Genomic DNA, 6,324 nt, shown 5'->3' on the forward strand with positions numbered 1-6,324 from the left:
TGTCATATTTTTCCACTTTTCTGGGTTAACACCACTGGGTTGGGGTGTTCCTCCCTGTATACTATATAGAATATTTACAAATTCAGTATTTGTCTTTTGTATTTATATAGCCCCTGAAAAAGGGATTTTCTATCCCAAAATGCACTGGGCATGTCCATCAACAGAATGTTCAAGGAATTAGTGTTTTATTGAATAATACAAGATACCCAGTTCACAATCCTTTGAAAAAATTGGATGTTGTTGAACACTTACACAGTTCCTGTTTTTGATTGTTCAATTGATATTAACAACAAGATTACATTTTCGATTAAATAAACAACAGAATGTTAACTGAGAACTCTACATTTTGTAACAATGAACAATTTATGATTAAGTGTTGAATTTGAATTGAAGCTTGCGGCCAGGTATCAAGTGAAGCATGTGTAACCACCAAAACTCCAGAGAAGATCTGGGGAAGGGAACCAGAGGTGCGGGGTACTAGGAGCAGACAGCCTCCAACATATAATGTTTAGCACAAATAGGGCCGCTCCCAGTTAAGTGACCTATGTGCTACAGTTTTTATTTTGTGAGGGCAGGCATCACACAAAAAGTGAAGGGCTGGTCTCATACACCACCTGGTGTCATGCTTCATCATTGACCAGTCCTCGACCTCCAAAAACTTGGTTTGATAGAGAGCGGCATACACCTGACGACAGGGATGCCATCATAGATGTCAAATAAATTTTAATATGGCTGGCATCTATATGGTGATTAAAATAAGTGATCGGTGTGTTGGGGATTCTATTGTCCCCCCCACCGTGGTCAATGTGGTCGACATGTTTCTGCCAGTTGGCCCAGTAGGGTCCATGGCATTCATCTGGACCTAAGGATACGAGGACGGACTCCACTCTTATCAGACTGTGGTGAGAGGGTTCCACTGTGTGGGGTGATCTAGATCACACTCCACTAAGATGCGGCTTGTGCGTATTTAAGCCATAGACATGGGATCAGTTGCCCCATAGGAGGGTGAGGAAAGAAGACCCCTTTGGCCAAACGTATTCCGAGCAGCGTCCTCCACGTCTGCGCCTAAATGTGTACTCCTCCCCTCCTCGATGAGGCCAACTGGCAGAAACATGTATAGATGGCAGCCATATTAAAATTAATTTGACATCTATATGGCCTTTTAAACTCACTTTTTGTCTGTAAGGGCCCCCACTTCATTTCGAAGTGCATCCCTGTTGTCAGGTGTATGCCCGCCCTCTATTAAACCAATGGGCAGATTTATGAAGGCCTTGCGCCGCCGGTGCGTCACTTTTTCCCATGTTAAAAACGACGCACCGGCGGCGCAAGGCCTTCATAAATCTGCCCCCAAGTTTTTAGAGGGTGAGGACTGGTCAATGATGAAGCATGACACCAGGTGGTGTGTGAGACCAGTCCTTCACTTTTTGTGAGATGCCTGCACTCACAAAATAAAAACTGTAGCACCTAGGCCACTTAACTGGGAGCGGCCCCATTTGTGCTGAACATCAAGTGAAGCATCACTTGTTTGGGTTTCGAACACAGGTATGTGTGCCATGCCAACTCTTGAATTTGTTCTGCACCAAAACAAACAGCCTGCAATGGCAGTGTGTGGGTGTATCATTTCCTTACCCCCTGTTTTTTTTTTTTTTTTAAACAGACTTTATTGATAGATTGCACACTTTCCGCAGAGCTCTGCACACCAGAGATATCTGCAGGCCAAATATGCGACATCAGTTGAATTGCAATCCACTTTTCGTTTGGTTAATAAGCAAACAGAAACAAAGCTATACTAGACACCCCCCTCCCCACTACCCCCCTCCCCCCAAACTCCCCCCTCCCGGATTCCGCCCACCCCAGTCGCACGATAACCATCGCATGTCTCCTATATATTATCCATCTAACTGACTGCATGCATGTACCTTCTACCATGGCCCCTTCATGCCACCTCCGGAAGGTCTTCCCGGTCCAACGGAGGTTCAAGCCACAAGCCCCTAAATTCAGCCCAGCGTTTCCAGATTCTATAATGCTTTCGTGGGCATCCTCGGGCAACAAAAATCAGCTGCTCCATTCCCATACAAAAGTCTAACCCTCTCTTCCACGCCACCACAGAAGGGGCCCGCGGATCCTTCCATGCTCTGACCACGTCTCTTTTGGCCAATGTGAGACCCAGCAGCAATAGATGACTCTTGTAGACATTACCCCCCACCCCATCCATCACATGTAATAAGCCCAACTGCGGCGTACGGGGGAGCTCCCACCCCAGGACCTCAGACATACAATCCAGCACCCCCTTCCAGAACCGATCCAGAGAACCACAACTCCACACCGTGTGTAGAAATGTCCCCACTTCCTGGCCACATCGGAGACATTCCGGGGATGCGATCAGTCCCGCCCGCCACAATCTCCCTCTAGTAAAGTAAGCTCTATGTAGGTACTTAAATTGGATGAGCCGTAGTCGCATCGCTATGGCAGCACCCCTGGGGGCTGCCAACGCCTCCCTCCAATCCTCCTCCTCCAGTACTCCTACGTCCCTTTCCCAGGACTCCCGTAGCTTCTTCAGCGAGGGGGAACAGTGTGTGACTAAGGACTGGTATATGCGTGATATCTTTTTCGTCTCCAGGTCTCCCATAAACACCTTCGCTTCCAGAGGGCTAAACTCGGGGAGGGATTCCAGGCCCTCTAGGCACGGGGCGAGCGAATGACGGAACTGAAGGTATCTAAAAAGTTGAGATCGAGGCATACCATATTCCCTACTCAGATCCTGAAAAGACTTGAGTGTCACTCCTGACAGCACATCTCCTAGTGTCGAAATTCCAATGCTGTCCCATCCCCGGAAGCCCTGTAGTGTCGCCAGCCCAGGTAGGCGCCCATTGTGCCACAGGGGGGTTTCACAAGTCAAAGTGTTCCACCATCCCATGCGACGCAGAGCCTGTCTCCAAATCTGAAACACTATCTGCGTGGCCGGTGGCAGTGTCTTCTGCAACTGTGCCGTATATAGAATAGTGTGTAGCGTGTGGGACCCCATAAGGTAGCGCTCCAGGGCATATGCCGGGTCCCCCCTGTCTCCATACCACCACTCATTCAAGACTAGAAGGTGGGAGGCTTGGTAATTTATTTATTTATTTATTTATTTGTGTATTTTATAAAGCGCACAGCTGCCCCGACGGGGCGTCCCGGCGCTAATAGATCTGGAAACAGGGGGCGCAGCAAGAAGGAAAAAGTGGGTTATAAGCAGAAAAGATGGGTCTTGAGAGACTTTCGAAATGCAGACTTTGTCTGACAGGCACGGAGGGCAATCGGGAGCTTGTTCCAGCGCTGAATAGCACAAACTTCAAATGTTTTCCCTCCTGAACGAGTTCATTTAAATCTAGGGGTGGCAAGAAGAAGTTGGGAATTAGAGCGCAATGTCCTGGCATTGTGATACGGCCGTAAGCTGCTTTTCAAATGGGCTGGTCCTTTACCCTTCAAAGCTCTATAGGCCATTGTCATAGCATAAATACGCATCTCTTAGCAATGGGTAACCAATGCAATTTGCGGATATGTGGGGAAATATGATGTCTGGGAGGGATTCTCTCCACCAGACGAGCAGCAGCATTTTGGACAGTCTGGAGTTTATTACATAGACCTGCCGTGATGCCCAGGTATAACGCATTGGCATAGTCGAGGTGAGAGGTTATCAATGCTTGGACAACAGTCTTACGACAGTCAGCAGGCAGATAATTAATGAGCCTGTTTATTGTCTTGATCTTAGCAAAAGAGGATGCTGCTACTGCTTGTACCTGGGCATTAAAAGTAAGGTGGTTGTCCCAACGAACCCCCAGGTTCCTGACAGAGTCTTTGGGTGTGGGGGCTTGGCTCAAATCTCCAGGCCACCACAGGCTGGAATCCAGAGGAGACGGTGAATTAAAAAACTGGATCTCCGTCTTTCCTGCATTAAGTCTTAGGTAATTAGAATCCATCCATTTAGAGATATCCCTCAGACAGGATTTCAAAGGGTCAAATGCAGAAGCAGAAGGCTCGTCAAAGGTAAAGAGTAGCTGAATGTCATCAGCGTAGGAAGTAGTTTTAATCCCAGTCCGCGCAATCATTTCAGCCAAGGGGGTGAAGTAGACATTAAACAGGAGCGGGCTAAGGGATGAGCCCTGAGGAACTCCCCATTTAAGTGGTCTGGCGGGGGAGGTATAGGGAGGGGTGTATACCTGCTGTGTACGGTCAGATAGATAAGAAGTGAGCCATTTCAGCACAGTGCCGAGTCCCGCCCAGGTCCCCCAGCCTTCTAAGCAGAGTCTTATGAGAGACGGTGTCAAATGCTGCCGAAAGATCCAGCAGCACTAACACCGCCCTCGACCCCCGGTCCAGCGTCCATCTCACCGAGTCAGCCATTTCAATCAGGGCTGACTCCGTGCTGTGGCCAGACCGGAAGCCATGCTGAGAATCATGCAGAAGCCCATGGGATTCTATGTAATTGGCAAGCTGGAAGTGTGCCAATTTTTCCAGGATCTTAGCTGGAGCAGGCAAAAGAGAAATTGGCCTGTAATTACTTGGATTATCTGGATCCAAGTTGGGCTTTTTCAGGATGGGAACCAAGGAGGCATGCTTCCATTTGGCAGGAAATCTACCCGTTCTCAACGATTCGTTCCAGATATAGTTGAGGTAGGGGTTAAGAAGGGCTGCCAATTTCTTATATTGCTTCGCCGGCCAAGGATCATTTGGTGATCCGGATTTGCATTTAAGTAGTTCTGCAATGGAGTCGGCTTCAGATATATCAGCAAATTCTAAAAGGGCAGGGGTCCGTGAATTCAGAGTAATAAGTTCCTCCTCCAGTTCTACACAGTTGGAAATGGGAAAGGAAAGATCTTGGCCTCCACATTCAGCAGGGAGATTGGGTGGTATGATGCGTGATGCTCCGGGTGCTGGCCCGGTTTATGGAATACCACTACTTCAGCGTGTCTCCAATCTGGAGGGAGGCTGCCTTGGTCCCTGGCCTCTTCCAAAGCCGCTCTGTAATGCGCACTCAACTGTAGACGATATTTCCTATAAAATTCACCAGAGGACCCATTGGGTCCGTGAGTCTTTCCTGCGTTAAGTTCGCCCAGGGCCGTGCCTAACTCCTCCTCTGTCAGCGGGAGCTCCAGACGCTCTCGCACCTCATCTGACACCGCACGGGGCGGTAGGTCCGCGATAAACTTGTCCACCACATCTGCAGGAAGGCATTCGTTTGGGGCGTACAGATCTGCATAATATGCAGCAAAGCCCTCCGCTAACTCTTTTGGATCTGTAACCAGGACACCCGCGCCGTCCAGAATCCCTGGCAGGGTCTGCGTCTGGAATGTGCCTTGGCATAGCCGGTGCAGCATCGTTCCCGATTTATTCCCCCCACTGGTATACCCTGCTGCGCTTCGCAAGCCATATCTGAGCAGAGAGGCATAGGACTGCTGCGCCAGGAGTAGTTGCCCTACCGCTTGACCCTCACCCTCGACACTGCCCAGATGCTCCAACGCCTCAATCTCAGCCTCGGCCTGTACCAATTCTGCCCTGCGCCTCCTCCGGGCAGCCGCACACCAATCTATGTCCACTCCATATAGCGTGGGTTTCAGAGCCTCCCACACAGTCCCGCCACCCGCGACGGACCCTACGTTCTCAACCAAATAGTGAGCTATGGCCTCGCCCATATGTTTCTGGTAGTCTTCTTGCTGCAGTTGCCATACGGAGAGGCGCCATCGAAACGGCTGCCGCCCCCTGTCCAAACAAATCTCAACGGAGATGGGGGACTGATCTGAGAGCCCACACGTAATATGTACGCCGACTCCACCCTACCAACCACTGCTCTGGGAACAAAAATATAATCCAGCCTAGAGAAGGATTTGTGAACAGCTGAAAGAAACGTGTACTCCTGCCTGTTACCGTGCAGGTGCCGCCATGTATGCACCCAGTCCAAGCCCCTAAACATGTCGCTCAATTTGGTGGAGTGGCCCACTACCTGACCTTCCCCAGGCCTACACCTATCTCTGAGGCCGTCCATGATATCATTCCAATCCCCTCCTACCACCGCTAACGCATCAGGGATGTCGGCCCACACTGCAAATAGCTTCTCAAACATCGACCATTGCAGAGGGGGCTGGGCATACACACTCCCCAGCACCAGAAGCTCCTCCCCTACCATACCCTTGATAAATATGTATCGACCCTGTGTATCAACCCATTGAGCAGAGTGGACATAGTGGAGTCTGCGAAGCACTAAGATGGCCACCCCCCTGGATCCCTTATTAAAACCTGCATGAAAAACCTGTTGGTAGCCATAGCGCTGTAGGCACAGTGTCTTAG

The sequence above is a fragment of the Lissotriton helveticus genome, chromosome 8, assembly GCF_964261635.1.
Source record: "Lissotriton helveticus chromosome 8, aLisHel1.1, whole genome shotgun sequence".
Lineage (NCBI taxonomy): Eukaryota > Metazoa > Chordata > Amphibia > Caudata > Salamandridae > Lissotriton > Lissotriton helveticus.